Below are 25,976 nucleotides of genomic sequence, written 5' to 3'. Positions count from 1 at the left end.
ATGATTGCTATACCTTAGCTGGTATGCCATCCAGCCCTGGAGTTTTCCCGGACTTAAAGGCTTTAATTGTATAAATAAGTTCCTCCTCTGTAATTTGGCCTTCACATGAGTCTTTCTGTACAGCTGTTAATTTTACATTATTAATTTAAAAAAAAATCCTTACAATTAACTTTGGTTAGTGGAGATGGAGGAGACTGAAATGAAAACATATACTTAAAGTACTTTGCTGCCTCTTTCAAAATAAATATACTTTGGTGAATCATGGGTGACTGTCATTTGTAACAAGTTTCAGTAAATTATTTTTGTTAGCATTTCTGTTGAAGACAAAAAAAAAATTACTTTTGTGCATTATTCCCCATATTCCATCCAGTTCACTTTAATAATTAATTAATTAATATTAATATTAATTAATATGCCATTTAGCAGACGCTTTTATCCAAAGCGACTTACAGTCATGCGTGCATACATTTTTTTGTGTATGGGTGGTCCCGGGGATCGAACCCACTACCTTGGCGTTACAAGCGCCGTGCTCTACCAGCTGAGCTACAGAGGACCACAAGACCACTTTCTTTTTAATATATTACTTGATCTATCTTGAATAAGTTCCTCCATTTCTTTTTGTTTTTCCTCAATGGTAGAGTTTTTTTTGTCCCTTTCCTTTGTTACTATAAATTATTTTCACCTAAATTGCTTTAGTTTTAAGATGAGTATTGAATTGCATGGCCTCTAAAGGCACATTTAAAAGTGTCCCATAAAATATGGGGATCTGCTGTACCTATGTAGGCTTTAATTAAATTTCCAATATCCTCACCCACATGAAAATTCTGTAAGAGTAATGTACAGTGGCGATTTTAGCATGTCAATCTTTTTTTTAAATGCATGCCAGCAAAGCCACTATATAACACAACACAACACTAAACAATACATTAATTGGACTATAACAGTGACAAACGGTTCCCTTCAAACTGTTAGGGTCTACATAAAGCTGTCCCAACAGCAGAGTACCAACAGCAGTCCCAACACCTTAACAATGTTACACCTGGCTATCAGCGGAGCCTTGTCTGGCAGCGAAACAGTTAATTCAGCCTCATTTACTGCCTTTTAATAAAACATAGCTGATATTGCTGACTTGCTTAAACAAATGTGGTTTCTACTGACAATAGAGATGTACAAACTATGGCATAAGGGGACAACGAGCGGATAAGAGGCAATCCATAATTTCGATGAATACATTAATGAGCGAGCTAGGATGGACGTAGTCAATACAACTATTTGTTCAGCACTTTTGAAATGTACAGTGACAGAATTCAGAACATGGGCCATTCTTACAGTATTCTCCCTGTACACCAAGTCAGAACCATAGGATAAATAAAGGGGGCATACAGTTGAAGTCGGAAGTTTACATACACCTTAGCCAAATACATTTAAACTCAATTCCTGACATTTAAATATATTTAGATTTGTTTAACAATTTTTTGGTTACTACATGATGCCATATGTGTTATTTCATAGTTTTGATGTCTTCACTATTATTCTACAATGTAGAAAATCGTACAAATAAAGAAAAACCCTTGAATGAGTAGGTGTGTCCAAACATTTGACTGGTACTGTATCTCCCTGGCATATTACATCATTTTTGCAGCAGCATACAATCACCTTGTTGTGCTGTGCTCACCTGAACAGGAAGGTGGTGCGGCAGTCCCTCGTGGGCAAACTTTGTCATCAAAGTCTGTCATTCTCTGGATTTATGGTGCTTTCAAGACAACAGGGAACTCGGAAAAAACAAGGTCGAATCATGACGTTAGTGATCTTCAGGTCGGAGCTCTAGAAAGAGGGCTGAGTTCCCGACTTGGAATTCCGAGTTGGATGACCGTTCAAAACGTATTTTCCCAGTCGGAGCTCGTTTGAATAATTGTTGAATTTGCGATTTCCAACTTGTTGTGTAATGTTTATGTCCAATGGCCGATGAGCACCGATACCGTTTATCTATAATTTCACTTCATCATTTCTCTTCATATGACAAGGATTGAAAAAGATTTGCCAGTAGATTGTCGACTTGATTCATGATGATGACTGCTAGCTTGCTAGCTAAGATTTTGAAAGTATGATGTTGACATGATTAGTCCAATCCAAGCTACTGTAGATATAACGTGATTTGACGTCATTTTATCTGTGGCTAATGACCTACAGCCTTCTTGGGTGGGCACTTCTAATGTAACTCTACTCTCTCTCCCCGTAGATCTTGCGATAATTTAGTGTCCCAATGAGTGATAGAACACTGAGCCAATCACGGCGCAACTAGAGAACATTTACAACCCCTACTCTCTGTATTTTCCGCAGACTGCCCCACCACCACAGAAAGCATTGAGCTAGGCTGAAACACCTATATTTTGGAGCTGCCTTACTCAAGAAAGCAAAAAAGAGACCATGTATGCAACTTCATTAACTCAATGATATACATTTTTTTTTTTTACATTGTTTGCAAACTGATATGTGACACGTATTAATGTCAAAATAAAATGCAAAACAGGCAAAATAACATGCTAAACAGGTGCGGCTCAAAACAGGTGCCCTGAATGATGGGTCTCCACTGGTAATGTATATGCCAATTATTTGATGGTCCGACTACATTCTGTCCCCTATCAACACTTTTTAAACTTTTGGTGCCAACGAGAATGACATAAGAAAGTAGTCAAGACGACTAGCTTGATTGAGCCTCCGCCATGTATATCTCACTAGGTCAGGATATTTAAGCCTCCATATATCTACTAGTTCCAATATCCATGATATTTGTGATTTCCTTAAGTGCATAAGGGGGTAGGTTTGTAGTGTGATTTCCTTTACGGTCCATTGAGGTATTTAAAAATGTATTATAGCCTCCCACCATAATTATAGTCTTGTATTGCCCTTAGGCTTGATAAATTATTATACACTGAACAGAGATACCGTGAGGGGAAAAAGTATTTGATCCCCTGCTGATTTTGTACGTTTGCCCACTGACAAAGAAATGATCAGTCTATAATTTTAATGGTAGGTTTATTTGAACAGTGAGAGACAGAATAACAACAACAAAATCCAGAAAAACGCATGTAAAAAATGTAATAAATTGATTTACATTTTAATGAGGGAAATAAGTATTTGACCCCCTCTCAATCAGAAAGATTTCTGGCTCCCAGGTGTCTTTTATACAGGTAACGAGCTGAGATTAGGAGCACACTCTTAAAGGGAGTGCTCCTAATCTCATCTTGTTACCTGCATAAAAGACACCTGTCCACAGAAGCTATCAATCAATCAGATTCCAAACTCTCCACCATGGCCAAGGCCAAAGAGCTCTCCAAGGATGTCAGGGACAAGATTGTAGACCTACACAATGCTGGAATGGGCTACAAGACCATCGCCAAGCAGCTTGGTGAGAAGGTGACAACAGTTGGTGTGATTATTCGCAAATGGAAGAAACACAAAATAACTGTCAATCTCCCTCGGCCTGGGGCTCCATGCAAGATCTCACCTCGTGGAGTTGCAATGATCATGAGAACGGTGAGGAATCAGCCCAGAACTACACGGGAGGATCTTGTCAATGATCTCAAGGCAGCTGGGATCATAGTCATCAAGAAAACAATTGGTAACACACTACGCCGTGAAGGACTGTAATCCTGCAGTGCCCGCAAGGTCCCCCTGCTCAAGAAAGCACATATACATGCCCGTCTGAAGTTTGCCAATGAACATCTGAATGATTCAGAGGAGAACTGGGTGAAAGGGTTGTGGTCAGATGAGACCAAAATGGAGCTCTTTGGCATCAACTCAACTCGCTGTGTTTGGAGGAGGAGGAATACTGCCTATGACCCCAAGAACACCATCCCCACGTCAAACATGGAGGTGGAAACATTATGCTTTGGGGGTGTTCACCGCATCAAAGGGACGATGGACAGGGCCATGTACCGTCAAATCTTGAGTGAGAACCTCCTTCCCTCAGCCAGGGCATTGAAAATGGGTCGTGGATGGGTATTCCAGCATGACAATGACCCAAAACACACGGCCAAGGCAACAAAGGAGTGGCTCAAGAAGAAGCACATTAAGGTCCTGGAGTGGCCTAGCCAGTCTCCAGACCTTAATCCCATAGACAATCTGTGGAGGGAGCTGAAGGTTCGAGTTGCCAAATGCCTCGAAACCTTAATGACTTGGAGAAGATCTGCAAAGAGGAGTGGGACAAAATCCCTCCTGAGATGTGTGCAAACCTGGTGGCCAACTACAAGAAACGTCTGACCTCTGTGATTGCCAACAAGGGTTTTGCCACCAAGTACTAAGTCATGTTTTGCAGAGGGGTCAAATACTTATTTCCCTCATTAAAATGCAAAACAATTTATAACATTTTTGACATGCGTTTTTCTGGATTTTTTTGTTGTTATTCTGTCTCTCACTGTTCAAATAAACCTACCATTAAAATTATAGACTGATCATTTCTTTGTCAGTGGGCAAACGTACAAAATCAGCAGGGGATCAAATACTTTTTTCCCTCACTGTATATACGCAACATGTAAAGTGTTGGTCCCATGTTTCATGAGCTGAAATACAAAATCCCAGAAATTGTCCATATGCACATAAAGCTTATTTCTCTCAAATGTTGGGGAGATTTGATTAACCAATGTCAAGTCCTAGCTGATGGAGCTCAGATACACCCCCCTACCCTGAAAGAAACACATGCTGGTCCCCTGTTGTGACCATTTTCCCAAACATCTCTTTGCAGTCAGACCTTTTGATTATTTAGTGCCACCAGGGCCACGATAATTTTCCCCCTCTCTGATTGTCCGAGTGTGACCCACTCCCCATGGTTTACTGCAGCTAGTGTTGCCAGCACTGCCACTACCTGGGTGGGGGTGGGGGCACCCCACCAAAAGGTACAAGGTCATCAAAGTTCTCATTAGCAGCTTTGAGAAATTACTTGTATTTTATGCTAACCCATCCTGGAGACTTTGGCTTTGTTGGACCAACCCATCTTCCTCTACTACACTCTTCACTGCCTCAGCCTTCAACACCTTCTGTACTACTCTGATCCTGGCAACCTCAACCTGCCTGTCTCTCACTGGACAATTCTGATCTCCAGCACCATGGGTACTCCTACAGTTAACGCACACAACTATTTCCACCGATACTACACGTTCCTTTGTCTCATGCCCTCCTGCACACTTCTCATATCTAGGAATCTAAGGCACTGCATCGCATTCACCCCCCTTGGCATTTTTCCTATTTTGTTGCCTTACAACCTGGAATTAAAATAGATTTTTTTGGGGTTTGTATCATTTGATTTACACAACATGCCTACCACTTTGAAGATGCTAAATATTTTTTTATTGTGAAACAAACAAGAAATAAGACATTCAAAAACAGAAAACTTGAGCGTAGCTATTCACCCCCCCCAAAGTCAATACTTTGTAGAGCCACCTTTTGCAGCAATTACAGCTGCAAGTCTCTTGGGGTATGTCTCTATAAGGTTGGCACATCTAGGGCGCAGTACACCGATGGGGAATTAAACAAACCCATGATAACTGTAAAACGGAACTGGTGATAACGGTAAAGTCAATTATGCAAGATGACATAGCAAATAACTTTTGGGCCTGTGTTGATGATTTCGGGGCAGATATACAGTGGGGGAAAAAAGTATTTAGTCAGCCACCAATTGTGCAAGTTCTCCCACTTAAAAAGATGAGAGAGGCCTGTAATTTTCTCATAGGTACACGTCAACTATGACAGACAAAATGAGATTTTTTTTCTCCAGAAAATCTCATTGTAGGATATTTAATGAATTTATTTGCAAATTATGGTGGAAAATAAGTATTTGGTCAATAACAAAAGTTTCACAATACTTTGTTATATACCCTTTGTTTGCAATGACACAGGTCAAACGTTTTCTGTAAGTCTTCACAAGGTTTTCACACACTGTTGCTGGTATTTTGGCCCATTCCTCCATGCAGATCTCCTCTAGAGCAGTGATGTTTTGGGGCTGTCGCTGGGCAACACAGACTTTCAACTACCTCCAAAGATGTTCTATGGGGTTGAGATCTGGAGACTGGCTACGCCACTCCAGGACCTTGAAATGCTTCTTACGAAGCCACTCCTTCATTGCCCGGGCGGTGTGTTTGGGATCGTTGTCATGCTGAAAGACCCAGCCACGTTTCATCTTCAATGCCCTTGCTGATGGAAGGAGGTTTTCACTCAAAATCTCACGATACATGGCCCCATTCATTCTTTCCTTTACACGGATCAGTCGTCCTGGTCCCTTTGCAGAAAAACAGCCCCAAAGCATGATGTTTCCACCCCCATGCTTCACAGTAGGTATGGTGTTCTTTGGATGCAACTCAGCATTCTTTGTCCTCCAAACACGACGAGTTGAGTTTTTACCAAAAAGTTCTATTTTGTTTCATCTGACCATATGACATTCTCCCAATCCTCTTCTGGATCATCCAAATGCACTCTAGAAAACTTCAGACGGGCCTGGACATGTACTGGCTTAAGCAGGGGGACACGTCTGGCACTGCAGGATTTGAGTCCCTGGCGGCGTAGTGTGTTACTGATGGTAGGCTTTGTTACTTTGGTCCCAGCTCTCTGCAGGTCATTCACTAGGTCACCCTGTGTGGTTCTGGGATTTTTGCTCACCGTTCTTGTGATCATTTTGACCCCACGGGGTGAGATCTTGCGTGGAGCCCCAGATCGAGGGAGATTATCAGTGGTCTTGTATGTCTTCCATTTCCTAATAATTGCTCCGACAGTTGATGTCTTCAAACCAAGCTGCTTACCTATTGCAGATTCAGTCTTCCCAGCCTGGTGCAGGTCTACAATTGTGTTTCTGGTGTCCTTTGACAGCTCTTTGGTCTTGGCCATAGTGGAGTTTGGAGTGTGACTGTTTGAGGTTGTGGACAGGTGTCTTTTATACTGATAACAAGTTCAAACAGGTGCCATTAATACAGGTAACGAGTGGAGGACAGAAGAGCCTCTTAAAGAAGAAGTTACAGGTCTGTGAGAGCCAAAAATCTTGCTTGTTTGTAGGTGACCAAATACTTATTTTCCACCATAATTTGCAAATAAATTCATTAAAAATCCTACAATGTGATTTTCTGGATCTTTTTTTCTCAATTTGTATGTCATAGTTGATGTGTACCTATGATGAAAATTACAGGCCTCTCTCATCTTTTTAAGTGGGAGAACTTGCACAATTGGTGGCTGACTAAATACTTTTTTTCCCCACTGTATGTTTGAGGTTAATTTTTCAGGAGAGAAATGAATCTTCCACCCCCGAGACAGAACAGCAGGTAGATCTAATGTTATCAACAGAGGTACCAAAAAACTAGTCTAATACCCATTGGAAGGCCGTCAGAAGGAATCCTAAATAGCACTAAACCACCAAGGGTAGAATATTTCCTCTTGCAGGAAATGAACCAAGGAGAAGTAGAAGGAATTTCAAATGAGAACTTCTGGGTAAGGTGGATGAACTACACAGCTAGGGCGTTGGGTCAAACTAATTGTTCTGCCTGTTCAACAGGTAGGCCAACCCTTGTATCTGCACTTATGCCTCAGACCTTGTTCTCTTGTGTGATAGATTTGGGATCAAACCAAACCTCACCTAATTGTTCTGATATTAAAATAACCACTCTTAAAAAGGATAATACTAAGGCACCCCAATTCACCATGAACCCCAGAGATTATCAATGTTATAGACACCAAAGTAATGCAAATCACAGATCAAATTGGAGAAGGGTTTACAACAACGTTTTTCTGGTGGGTTACAATTGATAAAAATGTTGACTGGATTAATTACATCTACAAAGGTTCGTTAATTAGACAAGGGATGCAATGAAGAGAATCTCAGGCCAACTATCCGCCACCTCACTCATGACCTGCAGAATAGTTTGGTTCTCGAAATGCTTTTAGCAGAGAAGGGCGGATTTGCAAAATGGTGGGAGGTCATTGTTGTATGTTTATCCCCAACAATACAGCCCCAGATGGTACAGTAACTAGAGCGCTGGCAGGTCTCACTGCATTAATTAAAGAATGGGCTGAGAACTGGGAGGTGAATACATCAATGACTGGTTGGTTTGATAAAATGTTTGGTAAACTATTGTTGTAACTATTTTAGGCGCGGCAATCGCGTCTATGGGTATGCTTGTTCTTTGTGGATGTTGTCTTATTCCCTATGTCCGAGGGTTGGTGAGCAAGGCGATGGAGAAGGCGGTTTCCCAACAGATGGTGAGATAAGGCCCAATCCCGGACTCCGACCTAAGGAATGAAGGATATGACCTACCAGGCTTGGTGGAGGACGACGACGATTCAGATAGTTTGAGACTGGATGTTTTCCTAGAACTATACATCTCTAGTTTAAAAGTTATTGTAATGATATTTTGTGTATTAAAGTCTTGTTTTAAGTATGATGTACTAGTTAACCGATGTTGCAGGATGTGATGAAGCAAATGTTCTTCACCATAGGCTTAGACTGTTGTTTCCAGATAGGGGGTAAACAGGTTAGGTACCATTGGGCAGGATTTTTTGTATGACGTATGAGTATAAAAGATGGACTCTGAAATTGTGATGGCAGAATTCTCAATGAATAAAGATCTCTGACTATGCAGATCGAGACTCTGTCCGTTACTTAAATCCCAAAAGACTTACAACCTTTTGGGAGACGCACAGAGACACTGAAATAGTTTGTTTAAATAATTAACGTAACAAACAGGTTGTAATGCAACAAAATAGGAAAAACGCCAAGGGTGATGAATACCTATTGCAAGGCACTGTATGTAGCTTATTTCTGGTCGCAGGTTCAGGAATGGCTGAAGAATTACAACATTTACTCTGCAACTCTGCAAATAGTACTGCAGGGTGAATTGAAAAGTCATAGTCAACCGATCAATAATATAATAATACTCTTAGCAAAACATTTTATCTTTAATTTACAATCTGTAGGAACTATGAGATTAGAAAGGTTCAGGACTTTTGTGAAACATCACAGCAAAGTTGAAAAATATATGGCAAATAGAATTCTGAATGAAAGTTGAAAAGATGTCATTTATAGACCTTTATGATGGGCCAAATCAGGGTTGGTCCAGACCAGACCGGACCAAAAACCAATGTCCTTGGACGTGGAAATTAAGGCTGGTCTGCACCAAAAAAGACGTCCAGAATGAACCAAAAAAAGACATCCAAAAGGCATCAGCGTCAGTCCATGCTTACTGAGGTATAGCCTACAGTGTCGCCTGAAATTTAATTTTAGGAATGCCCATCTATGTGGTAGGCCTACCGTTTGCAAATAAATGAATAAAATAAAAAGATGGCTGGTCCGGACAGCACCAAAAATTAGACGTCGGCGTTGGTCCGTGCTTACTGGGGTGTAGCCTACCATGTTGGCCCGCAATGGAATTTTATGAATGCCAATCCATGTGGTAGGGCCACTGTTTGTAAAACACTGTTTGTTGCATTGGCTTTATCAGTCCTGATTCGTGTGACTAATCAATTTGGTTATTTAATCTCTAAATATCAGCTAGCCAACTTTATCAGGAGGAGTTATCCTGAGCCTATTTGCAATGTGTTTACATAGAGGGCAATGCAGAAGTATAAATTTTTTTCGCTATGATCAGCTCATAAAAAATGGATGGATACAAACGTGAAACCCCTGATCATGACAATTTAGGCCACGGGATGAAACTCCTGGACACCAGTTGTGAGTAGCCTGATTATCCATTCCATATTGTCAATTTGCCCGTGAAAACGCACTAAACCAAATGAAATAGTCCAGTCAGTACATTAAACACGTATTAACACCACTAACAAATATTCATAACATGTGTGGTTATTTGCAAACCATATGGTAAAAATAAAACAAAAATGTCCAGGCCTTAATTAATTGGGCGCCCCATCTACGGACTAATCCGGATACTCATATACTTATAAAACTGCAGAATTTCATTAACTCCTCTCCCGAGCCCACAGACTTGGGAAACATTCCAAAGAGAGATAATAAATCCCCCATTCTCCTTGAAGAGAAAGTGTACATGTCGTTAACATTCACTATAGCACATCTTAATCAGCAACCCAAACGTTTTAATTACAACCCAAACATGATGAAGATAATTCCACTGTACTCCCTCAAATCATTAACCGTTTATTTCAATCTAATTCCCCGTGACTACTCCAGAATAATATGACATAAAATCTCTCACGAGATGAAAAACCCAAGGTTCTCTGAGTTTGCAAGGAGTATTTTTAATTGATTACCCCTTAGACTCCATTGTCTGTAATTCTCGCAAGGATTATCCAACCCCAAAACTGGCTCCATTTGCTCCCATGTCACATTATCCTGGTAACGTTACATAGGTAATAGCTGTTTCGCCATTAGATCGTTCCTGTTACCCCTCTAAGTGTAATACTTTTTCTGTCGCAAATATAGTCAATTTCTCAGCGTAAGGAATCAGTGATATTTGATCCCAGGCATCTATTAAGAAGTAGTTTGAGACGTGGTCTCCTACGTCTCCCTTAACATACATACTGTAGGGGACTTCCATCAATCCTGGAAGAAAGAATACTACTCAAGACACATCAGATAATATCGTGTTCCATTAAGGTGAATAGACACATTCTAAAAGAAACAAACCCATAACCCCTTTCAGATAATCTAATCATTGCAACCAGTGATCCGGATCAACAGCATCAATGTAACAGTTTTGCTTCCGCCCCTCTCCTCTCCCCAACCTGGGCTTGAACCAGGGACCCTCTGCACACATCGAAACAATCATCCTTGAAGCACCGTCACCCATCGCTCCACAAAAGCTGCGGCCTTTGCAGAGCAAGGTAAACAACCACTTCAAGGTCTCAAAACGAGTGACGCCACCGATTGAAACGCTACTAGCGCGCACCGCTAACTAGCTAGCCATTTCATACCGGTTACACTCACCCCCCTTTGACCTCCTCCTTTTCTGCAGCAACCAGTGATTCCACTACACCAAACTTAACCCATTATGTCCCTTACAGCCCGCTCAAGTTCAGCGAGCCCCAGTCGCTAACACCCTCAGACTAAAACATGGAAACTCTTCTATTCTTACTAGTAGATCAAAAATGTAAACCATTCTCAAACAACGTTCTGCGTTTACCTCTATCGTAAGGTAAAAAACTTTCACAATACCAGATTGCTGTTGTAGCCTTATGTTTGGCTCAGTGTCTCTGTTAGGATGTAGGCCAACAATATTTTCCTTACTGTTTTCCTCGTGCCTAATTGTTCCCTTATGGCCAAAATACAATGTTTAGACGTCACACAAACACACCGGTACACGTGACCTGTTCCTCTAACATAATTTCTCATAACCCTCCTGGTAACGTGAACATTCACGCACCATTTATTATTCTCCTCCTAATGCGAGACAGAAGCTTTAAGCGACCTCAAACAAAGCCCCCTTTCTGATTTACTTCCTCAACACAGAAACGGCTATATTCACAGGATTTATTTGTATTTTCTGATCACCAAGACAGATGAGCAGCCCTACCCTACCTAGCGCTTTCTCTATGTATTTGCAGCCCTTGTGGCTATTTCCGCAGGTTTTTTTATTTAGTTTCTGTTCACCTATACATGATGAGCAGAACTACTACTCCATCTAGTAGTCCTCTGTAGCTCAGCTGGTAGAGCACGGCGCTTGTAACGCCAAGGTAGTGGGTTCGATCCCCGGGACCACCCATACACAAAAAAAATGTATGCACGCATGACTGTAAGTCGCTTTGGATAAAAGCGTCTGCTAAATGGCATATTATTATTATTATTATTATCTAGCGCTTTCTCCATGTAGCGCAGCCCTTGCGGCTATTTTATTTCCTAACTATTCCACTAATGTTCAGTCCTCTGGTTCTTACACCAAAGCGGTATCCACTGTCCTATATATTCTGCCTGTTCAGACCTTCAGTACGGTAATTAGAACAGTAGTCACAGAAGTTCTTCTGCCCATTCAGTCCCCCAATACTGTATTAAAGCGGTAGCCACAGAATAGCTTATATAGAAATACAACACCTACCCGTACTGTCCACCATACAACACCTACCCGTACTGTCCACCATTGATACACTTCCTCTAACACAATAGCGCGGTAGCCATAGGACGTAACTTATGTACAACAATCAATAATCAATAACATTGATTGCATGCTTATTTCTCATTGCAACAAAAACTATGTTATTTTCCTAAATTTAGCTCTTAATACTGGAGAGACCCCCAGTACCTGACCCTTAGAATCAGCCGAGCGAATCACACAATTTCTATACTAAAAGTAAGAACGCTGCTTACCTCTGTTTATAATGGCCACTATTTGTGTGATTCGTTCAGCCTCCTCCAGATGGCGCAGCACCCCATGGTCTCTTTTTCCAGTCCCTTCGTGGTCGCCAATTATGTTGTAGAAAATTGTCCTCAGTCAAACACAAAGTATTTTCAGAGTTTTTGTAGAATTAAGATAGACTTTATTAAAATCAATATAGCCGAGGTGGTCTGCAGAGCATCTAACTTTCCACCTCTCAGCTCTCAGTTTATATAGTCATTTTACATACATTTTAGCTTAATCCCTCCCTCTTTGGTTGCTCCACCACTGTCTCCAGTTTTGACCGCTTGACCGTTCCGCCCACTTCCTTAATGGCGGTATCTGACTTCTCTCCCTTCTAGTTCCGTGTCTGGAAACAATAGTGGGGGGACTAAGCCCTGTCATGCAAAAATAATAGCTCTGTCATGTAAAAATAACAGAGCCGTTTCCTGGCTCCGTTCTGACCCCCTAATTTATTCCCAAACCTATCAATCGATACTTAAACATGGCTTAAAACATGGCAGGTCCATAATCCATTTCTTAAACATATACTCAGTCCAAACGCCCCTCATGCTGTGATCAACCATGTTTAGTCTGACCTCTGTTCAACCCTGGCTTCATTCCAGGAATATGCCTAAGGAGAGAGCAAAGGGCAACAGTCTGGTTTCAATCACTGATAAGGCAGGACAGCCGTGGATTAGGGAGGAGCGAGGAATTTGACCTGAAGACAGGTCAGATTAAAAATAAACAGAGAATAAAACAGTCCTATTTCACACACAATGACTACAAAAGTGAGAGGAACCAATTCAGTTCTTGCCTAGCAACATAGATGTACCCATGTTTAACCCTGGCTCCATGTTCGTCATGTTGTGATTAACTATGTTTATCTTATAGTCCACTGAGTCTGAAGAGATTTAATCAGTCTACTGAAAAATCCTCATCACCCTGACCCTGAGCCTGCCTGCCGTTCTGTACCTTGTCACACCACCCTGGATTACTGACCTCTGCCTGCCCTGACCCTGAGACTGCCTGCCATGCTGTACCTTTTGGATTCTGATCTGGATTACTGACCTCTGCCTGCCATTGCCCTGTCGTTTGCCTGCCCCCTGTTTTTGTAATAAACCTTTGTAACTTCAACACTATCTGCATCTGGGTCTTCTCCTGAAACGTGATAGTACGAACTGGCCATGACTGGACCAGCAGACTAGGACCAGCTTTTCAACGCCATCTCCTCCCAAGGAGCCACCATTAGAAGGCATAAGGAGTTGCTTTGTGGTCTCATGGAAGGGTTCCAGACCTTGGCCGAACACCATGACCGAGCGTTTAACACATTGCTGGAGCAATTCCGCGGGTTGTCTGTTAGGCAGCCTACCACGAAGGTAACCTCCCAGCCCCTCAGTAACCCGGCTGTTAGCAGCACGGCCTCCCCGGCCACCCCGGTTTCCAGAGAACCCCGCTTACCTCCCCCGGAACGCTTCGCTGGAGAGTCGGGAACCTGTCGGGCATTTCTCGCTCAGTGTTCGCTCATCATCGAGCTGCAGCCCTCCTCCTTCCCCTCGGACCGCTCGAAGATAGCGTACCTCATCACGCTGATGTCCGGGATGGCTCTCGCCTGGGCTACGGCAGTGTGGAAACAACAGTCGGCCATATGCTTCAGTTGGGGAGGAGTTCGAGCAGGAGGTAAAGAATATTTTTGATGCTCCATTGGCCGGGAGAGAGGCTGCCAGGAAGTTACTCCAGCTTCGGCAAGAATCCCGCAGTGTAGCAGACTATGCAGTGGATTTCTGCACATCGGCAGCTGAGTGTGCCTGGAACCCGGAAACGCTGTTCGACACGTTCCTGCACGGAGTATCTGAGGAAGTAAAGGACGAACTTGCAGCCCGGGAACTACCGACGGATCTCGACTCGCTCATCGCCTTGACCATTCGGATCGATGGGCGACTGCGGGAATGAAGGAAGGAGAGGAAGTCCGGTTCCACCTCGCCTCCGAGGCATCCCGGAAGTCCCTGACGGCTCCGTTGCCGAGCGAACCCGAGGCTACCTGAGTTCCCTCGAGAGTCTCCGAAGTCTGCAGATTCACCTCTTCCCGAGCCGATGCAACTAGGCAGAGCTAGACTATCTCCAGCCGAATGGCAATACAGGTTTCACATGAAGAGTTGCATGTATTGCGGGAAAACTGGTAATTTTGTGTCCACCTGTCCACTAAAAGACCAGGCTCACCGGTAGGAGCGTGTACTCTGGTGGGCCCTATGGAGAACTTTTCCTCTCCCCTTACTCGCACCCCCTTTCATGCCATCTTGCTGTGGGGGAGCCAGTCGAATCTCTCTGGGTACTCATCGACTCTGGGGCCGATGAGAGCTTTATGGAATCTACCCTGGTATCCGAGCTGGGCATCTCCACTCAGTCCCTATCCATTCCCATGGACATTAGAGTGCTTGACGGGCGTTCTATAGGCCAGATCACCCACAATAGCACCCCCATCAACCTACGAGTATCAGGGAACCACAGCGAGACGATCCAATTCCTGCTAATTAAGTCTCCTCAGGTTCCCGTGGTTATGGGTTTCTCTTGGCTCCAGCGACACAACCCCATTATTGACTGGTCTACTGGTGCCATTATGGGCTGTAGCCCGTTCTGCCACGCTCATTGCCTGAAGTCAGCGCAGCCTGCCCAGGGACGTCTTCCTGGGGGCATGGAAGTTGCCTCGTACCTCTCCGCCTCTCCCTCGGAGTACCAGGACCTCCGGGAGGTGTTCAGTAAGGCCCAGGCCACTTCGTTTCCACCACACCGACCCTACAACTGCGGAATCGACCTTCTCCAAGGCACCACTCTGCCCCGGGGATGACTGTACTCGCTGTTGGGTCCGGAGACCAAGGCTATGGAGACCTATATTGAGGACTCCCTAGCTGCCGGGTTCAGCCATCCTTCTGCCTCACCCACCGGCGCAGGTTCTTCTTTGTGGAGAAGAAGGACAAAACTCTGTGCCCGTGCATCGACTACCGGGCCCTCAACGATATCACGGTGAAGAACCGCTACCCGCTACCACTCATCTCCTCGTTCTTGAGCCTCTCCTTCGGAACACCTACCACCTGGTGCGGATACGGGAGGGGGACGTGTGGAGACTGCCTCCAAGACGACCAGCGGTCAGTAAGAGTATCTGGTCATGTCATTTGACCTTACCAATGCTCCTGCTGTACTCCAGGCCCTGTTTAATGATGTTTAACCGGTTCGTCATCGTCCTCGTCTTGATGACATCCTCGTCTTCTCCCGCTCCTCCCAAGAAAACTTGCTCCAACGCCTCCCGGAGAACCAGCTTTTTGTGAAAGAGGAGAAATGCGAATTCCATCGCTCCACCATCCCCTTCTTGGGCTACATCATTGCTGCAGGGAGTATACAGATGGATCCTGGGAAGGTGAGAGCGGTGGTGGATTGGCTCCAGCCTACGTCCAGAGTGCAGCAACGTTTCCTGGGATTTTCCTACTTCTATCGCACACTGACTTCCCCCCTGTCTGCAGTCACCTCTCCCAAGGTTCCGTTCACATGGTCCACAGCTGCTGACCGGGCGTTCCGGGACCTCAAATACTGTTTCACCACTGCTCCCATCTTGGCTCATCCTGACCCGAACTGCCAGTTTGTGGTGGAGGCAGATGCTTCGGATGTCAGAGTGGGGGCGGTCCTGTCCCAGCGTTCGGCCCTGGACCTCAAGTTACATCCCTGCGCCTTCTTCTCCCATCGCCTCAACACCACAGAGAGGAATTACGATGTGGGGAATTGTGAGCTTCTTGCGGTGAAGATGGCTTTAGAGGAGTGGATGCACTGGCTGGAGTGGGCGGAACATCCGTTCATTGTGTGGACAGACTACAAGAACTTGGAATATCTCCGCACCGCCAAGCGTCTCAATTCCAGGTAAGCTAGGTGGTCCCTACTTTTCACCCGGTTCAACTTCTCCCTCTTATACCGACCGGCATCAAAGAATGTCAAGCCAGATGCGCTGTCACGCCGCTATAGCCCAACAGCTACGCCTCCGGAATCCGAGACCATCCTTCCCACCTCCTGGCGACCGCACTCAGTTGGGGAATAGGGAAGCAGGTCCGGATGGCGCAGCATTCCCGATCTGTGCGCAGAACAAGACTCCTCGGCAAGCTCCGGCTGGTCTCCTCCAACCTCTGCCTGTTCCTCACCATCCCTGGTCTCACATATCCCTGGACTTTGTCACCGGTCTTCTCCCATCTGATGGCAACACCGCCATCCTGACAGTTGTGGACCGGTTTTCCAAAGCCGCCCACTTCATTCCTCTCCCCAAGCTACCCTCCGCCAAAGAGACGGCCCAGTTCATGGTGCAGCACGTCTTCCGGATCCATGGACTCCCAATGGACATGGTATCCGACCGGGGTCCTCGGTTCTCGTCCCGGTTTTGGTTTCCACCCTCAGTCCAACGGCCAGTCAGAGCGAGCCAACCAAGACCTGGAGACGACTCTGCACTGACTGGTCTCCGCCAACCCCATCACCTGGAGCCAGCAACTAGTGTGGGTCGAATACGCCCGCAACACCCTTCCGTGCTCTGCCATGTGTCTTTATCCCTTTGAGTGTTCCCTGGGTCATCAGCCCCCACTCTTCCCGGGACAAGAGGAAGAGGTCGGCATACCCTCGGCCCAGATGTTTGTCTGCCGCTGTCGTCGTACCTGGAGGAGAGACCAGTCGGCTCTTCTCAAGACCACCTCCAGGTATCGATGACAAGCGGACCACCACCGGACCCCGGCTCCCCGGTATCGTCAGGCAGAAGGTAGGGCTGTCCACCTGAGATCTGCCCCTCCGGGTGAAGTTCCACAAACTTGCCCGCCGGTTTATCTGCCCTTACCCCATCTCCAAGATCATTAGCTCCTCTGCTGTTCGTCTTCTGTTGCCCCATACCCGGCGTATACATCCCACTTTCATGTGTTTAGGATCAAATCTATGTCTCACAGCCATTTGTCTCCTGTTTCCAGTTAGTTTTGTTTCGTCAAGCCTACCAGCATTTTCCCCCTTGCTCCTGTCTTTCTCAAGTTCCTGTTTTCTAGTTTTCCCGGTTTTGACAATTCTACCTGCCCTGACCCTGATCCTGCCTTGCCGTTCTGTACCTTGTTACACCACCTTGGTTTATTGACCTCTGTCTACCCTGACCCTGAGACTGCTTGCCGTTCTGTACCTTTTGGACTCTGATCTGGATTACTGACCTCTGCCTGCCCCCTGTTTTACATTTACATTTACATTTTAGTCATTTAGCAGACGCTCTTAACCAGAGCGACTTACAGGAGCAATTAGGGTCAAGTGCCTTGCTCAAGGGCACATTAACGTCATTTAGCAGACGCTCTTAGCCAGAGCGACTCACAAATTGGTACGTTCACCCTATAGCCAGTGGGATAACCACTTTACAATTTGGGGGGGGTTAGAAGGATTACTTTATCCTATCCCAGGTATTCCTTAAAGAGGTGGGGGTTCAAATGTCTCCGGAAGGTGGTGAGTGACTCCGCTGTCCTGGCGTCGTGAGGGGAGCTTGTTCCACCATTGGGGTGCCAGAGCAGCGAACAGTTTTGACTGGGCTGAGGGGGGGAGCTATGCTTCCGCAGAGGAAGGGAGCCAGCAGGCCAGAGGTGGATGAACGCAATGCCCTCGTTTGGGTGTAGGGACTGATCAGAGCCTGAAGGTACAGAGGTGCCGTTCCCCTCACTGCTCCATAGGCAAGCACCATGGTCTTGTAGCGGATGCGAGCTTCAACTGGAAGCCAGTGGAGTGTGCGGAGGAGGGGGTGACGTGAGAGAACTTGGGAAGGTTGAACACCAGACGGGCTGCGGCATTCTGGATGAGTTGTAGGGGTTTAATGGCACAGGCAGGGAGGCCAGCCAACAGCGAGTTGCAGTAGTCCAGACGGGAGATGACAAGTGCCTGGATTAGGACCTGTGCCGCTTCTTGTGTAAGGCAGGGTCGTACTCTCCGAATGTTGTAGAGCATGAACCTGCAGGAGCGGGTCACCGCCTTGATGTTGGCGGAGAACGACAGGGTGTTGTCCAGGGTCACGCCTAGGCTCTTCGCACTCTGGGAGGAGGACACAGCGGAGTTGTCAACCGTGATGGCGAGATCATGGAACGGGCAGTCCTTCCCGGGAGGAAGAGCAGCTCCGTCTTGCCAGGGTTCAGCTTGAGGTGGTGATCCGTCATCCATACTGATATGTCTGCCAGACATGCAGAGATGCGATTCGCCACCTGGTTATCAGAAGGGGGAAAGGAGAAGATTAGTTGTGTATCGTCAGCGTAGCAATGATATGAAAGGCCATGTGAGGATATGACAGAGCCAAGTGACTTGGTGTATAGGGAGAAAAGGAGAGGGCCTAGAACTGAGCCCTGGGGGACACCAGTGGTGAGAGCGCGTGGTGCGGAGACAGCTTCTCGCCACGCCACTTGGTAGGAGCGACCGGTCAGGTAGGACGCAATCCAGGAGTGAGCCGCGCCGGAGATGCCCAGCTCGGAGAGGGTGGAGAGGAGGATCTGATGGTTCACAGTATCAAAGGCAGCAGACAGGTCTAGAAGGACAAGAGCAGAGGAGAGAGAGTTAGCTTTAGCAGTGCGGAGAGTCTCCGTGACACAGAGAAGAGCAGTCTCAGTTGAATGACCAGTCCTGAAACCTGATTGGTTTGGATCAAGAAGGTCATTCTGAGAGAGATAGCAAGAGAGTTGGCTAAAGACGGCACGCTCAATAGTTTTGGAAAGAAAAGAAAGAAGGGATACTGGTCTGTAGTTGTTGACATCAGTGGGGTCGAGTGTTGGTTTTTTGAGAAGGGGAGCAACTCTCGCTCTCTTGAAGACGGAAGGGACATGACCAGCGGTCAAGGATGAGTTGATCAGCGAGGTGAGGTAGGGGAGAAGGTCACCGGAGATGGTCTGGAGAAGAGAGGAGGGGATGGGGTCAAGCGGGCAGGTTGTTGGGCGGCCTGCAGTCACAAGTCGCAGGATTTTATCTGGAGAGAGAGGGGAGAAAGAAGTCAGAGCATAGGGTAGGGCAGTGTGAGCAGGACCAACAGTGTCATTAGACTTAACAAACGAGGATCGGATGTCGTCAACCTTCTTTTTCAAAGTGGTTGACGAAGTCATCCACAGAGAGAGAGGAGGGGGGAGGAGGATTCAGGAGGGGAGGAAAATGTGGCAAAGAGCTTCCTAGGGTTAGAGGCAGATGCTTGGAATTTAGAGTGGTAGAAGGTGGCCTTAGCAGCAGAAACAGATGAAGAAAATGTAGAGAGGAGGGAGTGAAAAGAAGCCAGGTCGGCAGGGAGTTTAGTTTTCTTCCATTTCCGCTCCGCTGCCCGGAGCTCTGTTCTGTGAGCTCGCAATGAGTCATCAAGCCACGGAGCTGGAGGGGAGGGGCCGAGCCGGCCGGGAGGATAGGGGACACAGAGAGTCAAAGGATGCAGAAAGGGAGGAGAGGAGGGTTGAGGAGGCAGAATCAGGAGATTGGAGGGAGAAGGATTGAGCAGAGGGAAGAGATGATAGGATGGAAGAGGAGAGAGTAGTGGGAGAGAGAGCGAAGGTTGCGGCGGCGCATTACCATCTGTGTAGGGGCAGAGTGAGTAGTGTGGGAGGAGAGCGAGAGAGAAAAGGAAACAAAGTAGTGGTCAGAGACTTGGAGGGGAGTTGCAGTGAGATTAGTAGAGGAGCAGCATCTAGTGAAGATGAGGTCAAGCGTATTGCCTGCCTTGTGAGTAGGGGGGACGGTGAGAGGGTGAGGTCAAAAGAGGAGAGGAGTGGAAAGAAGGAGGCAGAGAGAAATGAGTCAAATGTGGACATAGGGAGGTTGAAATCCCCCAAAACTGTGAGGGGTGAGCCATCCTCAGGGAAGGAACTTATCAAGGCGTCAAGCTCATTGATGAACTCTCCAAGGGAACCTGGAGGGCGATAGATGACAAGGATATTAAGCTTAAATGGGCTAGTGACTGTGACAGCATGGAATTCAAATGAGGAGATAGACAGATGGGTTAGGGGAAAAATTGAGAATGTCCACTTGGGAGAGATGAGGATTCCTGTACCACCACCCCTCTGACCAGATGCTCTCGGGGTATGTGAGAACACATGGTCAGACGAGGAGAGAGCAGTAGGAGTAGCAGTGTTTTCAGTGGTGATCCATGTTTCCGTCAGCGCCAGGAAGTCGAGGGACTGGAGGTTGGCATAGGCTGGGATGAAGTCAGCTTTGTTGGCAGCAGAACGGCAGTTCCAGAGGCTGCCTGCGACCTGGAACTCCACGTGGGTGGTGCGTGCAGGGACCACCAGGTTAGAGAGGCAGCAGCCACGCGGTGTGGTGCGTTTGTGTAGCCTGTGCAGAGAGGAGAGAACAGGGATAGGCAGAGGCATAGTTGACAGGCTGTAGCAAATGGCTACAAAAATGCAGAGGAGATCGGAATGAAATGAGCTGAGCATCTGGGAGCGGAGAGAGCAGGACCTCCCTCACCAAAACTTCTACCTCAGAAACTAAAATTGTTTCACTGAACCACCCGAACAAAAACTCTCCCAACTTCCACCTTTAGAAATCAGAATTGTTGTGAACCACAGCGGTTCAATGTTTAAAGGAATAGACTCAACCCACTTTATTCAACTATGACACCATAGCTAACTAGCAAGCTAGCATCCAATAACAATAACACACCGTATAGCACCAACACTTGGTCACAACAAACCACCAATAGTGTGATAACACACTAAACAGATCATTCGTGTCTGTGTCAAGTTCCTTTCATGACACAGCAATGATTAGACATTGGCTAGCTAGGACAAGTATATTGTATTTAGCTACTACCGTACAGTTAAGCTGGTAGTAGCTAATCCAGCTAGCAATGGCCACTGTGTTGACTTTGTTTGAAGAACGGCTAGCTGGCTAGCTTCGTGCTACACCCGGCACACAATGGCTATTGTGTTGACTCTAACTCAGTTCGAAAAAACGGCTAGGTAGCTCGCTTCGTGCTACAGCCGGCACTGCCAGGACACAGTAACTACCCACAACAACCCACGATGCTTAGCTATGACGCCGTAGCTAACCTGCAAGCTAGCATCCATTAACACACAATTTAGCATCAATACTTGGTTACGACAAACTGCCAAGAGAGTGTTAGCACACTAAACAGATAATTCAAGTCCGTGTCTAGTTCCTTTCATACACTTTTGTTGCTTCAACACTGTCTGCGTCTGGGTCTTCTCCTGAAATGTGATAACTCCCTGTTCACCCATGACTACATGGCCAAGCACGACTCCAACACCATCATTAAGTTTGCCGATGACACAACAGTGGTAGGCCTGATCACCGACAATGATGAGACAGCCTATAGGGAGGAGGTCAGAGACCTGGCCGTGTGGTGCCAGCATAACAACCGCTTCCTCAACGTGATCAAGACAAAGGAGATGATTGTGGAATACAGGAAAAGGAGGACCAAGCACACCCCCATTCTCATCGACGGGTCCGTAATGGAGCAGGTTGAGAGCTTCAAGTTCCTTGGTGTCCACATCACCAACAAACTATCATGATCCAAACACACCAAGACAGTCGTGAAGAGGGCACGACAAAGCCTATTTCCCCTCAGGAGACTGAAAAGATTTGACATGGGTCCTCAGATCCTCAAAAAGTTATACAACTGCACCATTGAGAGCGTCCTCTGTAGCTCAATTGGTAGAGCACGGCGCTTGTAACGCCAGGGTAGTGGGTTCGATCCCCGGGACCACCCATACGTAAAAATGTGTGCACACATGACTGTAAGTCGCTTTGGATAAAAGCGTCTGCTAAATGGCATATTATATTATATTATATCCTCACTGGTTGCGTCACCGCCTGGTATGGCAACTGCTCGGCCTCTGACCGCAAGCCACTACAGAGGGTAATGCGTACAGCCCAGTACATCACTGGGGCCAAGCTTCCTGCCATCCAGGACCTCTATACCAGGCGGTGTCAGAGGAAGGCCCTACAAATTGCCAAAGACTCCAGCCACCCTAGTCATAGTCTCTCTGCTACCGCATGGCAAGTGGTACCGGAGCGCCATGTCTAGGTCTAAAGGGCTTCTTAACAGCTTCTACCCTCCCACCTTTATGCTACTTCTACTCTCTGTTTATTATCTATGCATAGTCACTTTACCTCTACCTACATATACAAATGACCTCAATTACCCCAACTAACTTGTACCCCCGCACATTGACTCTGTACCGGTACACCCTGTATATAGCCTCGCTATTGTTATTTTACTGCTGCTCTTTAATTATTTGTTATTTTTCAATTTTTCTTATTTTTTTGTTTTTGTTATCTATTTTTTTACTTCTGTATATTTTAGTAAATACTTTCTTAACACTTATTTTTCTTAAAACTGCATTGTTGGTTAAGGGCTTGTAAGTAAGCATTTCACTGTAAGGTCTACACCTGTTGTATTCGGTGCATTTGACAAATACAATTTGATTTGATTTCATTTTGATTTCATTTGATTGACTGGAACTATGAGCTGGTCTTGATTCGCCATGTTATGAGACTCAAGAGTAATGGCATTGGTATGTTGATGGGGTGTAGTGTGTTCCCTCCGACATGACCGCGTCCCAAATGGCACCCAATTCGCTATATATATGGGCCCTGGTCAAAAGTAGTGCACTAAATAGGGAACAGGGTGCCCTTTGGGACAGAACCTGTTTTTTAATAGGAAATTGCAATCCTTGTAGTCGTGTCCTATCTTGCGGCTCCTTGGTTACTGTTGCGATCGTTAAGCTCAGCAAGTAATGCTGGGACATGACCAAAGCCAATGATATCCAGTGTATTCTCATTACAGGGGGATTATCAAATGTGCCAGCACGCTTTGCAATCCCACATCATTAATTATTTGGACTGTTTAAAGTCAATTATTCCATCACAAATGCTTTTTCCCCCCGAAGGGATGTAACCATATTTGACATGTTATGACATTTATGTGGAGTTATGCATCTTGGCATGTTTGCCAAGGATTAGGGTTTTATCTTGTCTTGTTTTTTTATTTAGTTTGTCATTTTTTCCAAAGGGGGGTCACAGGTACAGGTATAACATTCAAAGTCAAATTCATTCAGAAATATACAGTTACTGTATCATATTTGCATTTCATATTTTATATTTTCTTGTACTTGTGGGTTGCCACAACCCCCCTCCCTGTCCCAAAAGCATTTAACTGCAGGGCACTCCCATATCATATGTGCCTACCTGATTTAGGGGACACAGTGCACATTTAGAAGTTGGAGTCAATTTCATTATAAAACATTTATTGGGTGTTAGATAAAGTCTGTGAACAAACTTGAAATTAATAAATTGATGGTTCGGATTAAGGGATGTCAAGGTCATATCTTTCCATATTCTGGTCCAGTTAAAGGATGATTCAGTTACTGTCACGCCCTGACCTTGAGAGCCTGGTATTCTCTAGTTAGTTTGGTCGGGGTGTGAATGTTGATAGATTCTATGTTTTCTATTTCTATGTTAGCCGGGTGTGGTTCCCAATCAGAGTCAGCTGTCGATCGTTGTCTCTGATTGGGGTTCATACTTAGGTAGCCATTTTGCCTACCTATGTTGTGGGATCTTGTTTCTGGTTTGGCTTGTTTATGTGTAGCCCATTAGAACTTCATGTTATGTTGCTTTTGTTGTTTTGTCGGTGTTTCTATAATAAATGACTATGTACGCATACCACGCTGCACCTTGGTCCAATCCTTTACACGACGAACGTGACAGAAGATCCCACCACCAACGGACCAAGCAGCGTGGCCAGGAGGAGCAAACATGCTGGACACAGGTGGGGAAGACATTTTGGACATGAGAGGAGATATTGGCTGGTAAAGGACCCTGGGCGAAGGAAGAGGCCCAGGCAGGAGAAGATCAACGGTGACATCAGAGTTCAGGACCGCGAAGGAAGCCCGAGAGGCAACCGCAATAATTTTTTTTGGGGGGGCACACGTGGTGGTTGGCTAAGCAGCAGGAGGCCCGGAAAGACCTGCAGATTAGCACTCTGACAGAAGAGACAACCACCTTACGGGGGCTGATAGCAAAGAAGGAGCAGGAAATCTCTCTTCAGAAGGAGGAGCTGCAGGAGGCCCTCAGGGAGAAGGAGTCAGTGGTTGCACGGAGAGAGGAGCTGGCCAGACAACAGGTGGAGCTGAGAGAGGAGTTAACCTTCCAGCAGCAGAGAACTCAGTCCTTAGAGCAGAGGCTGGAGGAGCCAAGTTTCAGAGCACTGAGAGAGAAGCTGGCCAGACAACAGGAGGAGCTGAGAGTGGAGATGACCCTCCAGCAGCAGAGAGCTCAGTCCTTAGAGCAGAGGCTGGCGGAGCCAGGTTTAGCAGAGCCAACACCCCGCACTCGCTTTGAGGAGCGTGTGACCATGCAGCCACCAGGCTATGCGCCGGCTTTACGCACTGTGCCGTCAGTGCGCCTTCACAGACCGGTAAGGCCCGTGCCTGCTCCTCGCACCAGACCAGTGGTGCGTGTTTCCAGTCCGGCATGGCCCGTGCCTGCTCCTCGCACCAAACCAGTGGTGCGTGTCTCCAGTCCGGCACGGCCCGTGCCTGCTCCTCGCACCAAACCAGTGGTGCGTGTTTCCAGTCCGGCACGGCTCGTGCCTGCTCCTCGCACCAAACCTGTGGTGCGTGTCTCCAGTCCGGTACGGCCCGTGCCTACTCCTCGCACCAGACCAGTGGTGCGTGTCTCCAGTCCGGTACGGCCCGTGCCGGTTCCTTGCACCAGACCAGTGGTGCGTGTCCCCAGCCCGGTACGGCTGGTGCCAGAGCAGTCCGCTCCACCGGTGCCTAGTCCAGCGCCGGTCAGCTGCTCCACTCCTGTGCCAGAGCAGTCCGTTCCGCCGGTGCCTAGTCCAGCGCCGGTCAGCTGCTCCACTCCTGTGCCAGAGCAGTCCGCTCCACCGGTGCCTAGTCCAGTGCCGGTCAGCTGCTCCACTCCTGTGCCAGAGCAGTCCGCTCCACCGGTGCCTAGTCCGGGTCCGGTCGTCTACTCTCCCACACCAGGGTCCAGACAGGGCTTGGTGCATCGCGAGAGGACTGCCGGGCCGGAACCAGATGTCAGCCCCTTTCTAGGGTCGAGGCCTCCCACACGGGGTCCAGACAGGGCTTGGTGCATCGTGGGAGGACTGAGAGGGGAAGCATCACGCCGAGGTCCAGACCGGACCAGGGGTGCAACGGAGAGGTAGAAATTAAGAGTGTACTGCGTCCGAAGCCGGAGCCGCCACCGAGGCTAGATGCCCACCCGGACCCTCCCCTAATGAGTCAGGTTGGTGCGGCCGGAGTACGCACCTTTGGGGGTACTGTCACGCTCTGACCTTGAGAGCCTGGTATTCTCTAGTTAGTTTGGTCAGGGTGTGAATGTTGATAGATTTTATGTTTTCTATTTCTATGTTAGCCGGATGTGGTTCCCAATCAGAGGCAGCTGTCGATCGTTGTCTCTGATTGGGGATCATACGTAGGTAGCCATTTTGCCTACCTATGTTGTGGGATCTTGTTTCTGGTTTGGCTTGTTTATGTGTAGCCCATTAGAACTTCACATTCGGTGTTTCTATAATAAACGACTATGTACGCATACCACGCTGCACCTTGGTCCAATCCTTTACACGTCAAACGTGACAGTTACATTCATATCTGTGGCCCA

The 25,976-nt window shown here is 46.6% G+C and overlaps 1 pseudogene; it reads right to left on the bottom strand.

Moving 5' to 3' along the window:
- Positions 1–17,761: 17,761 nt before the first annotated feature.
- On the bottom strand, positions 17,762–18,865 carry LOC121537364 (annotated as a pseudogene).
- Between the last annotated feature and the right edge of the window lie 7,111 nt (positions 18,866–25,976).

The sequence above is a fragment of the Coregonus clupeaformis genome, chromosome 2, assembly GCF_020615455.1.
Source record: "Coregonus clupeaformis isolate EN_2021a chromosome 2, ASM2061545v1, whole genome shotgun sequence".
In the NCBI taxonomy this organism is placed as follows: Eukaryota; Metazoa; Chordata; class Actinopteri; order Salmoniformes; family Salmonidae; genus Coregonus; species Coregonus clupeaformis.
This window is presented reverse-complemented; position numbering and strand designations above follow the sequence as displayed.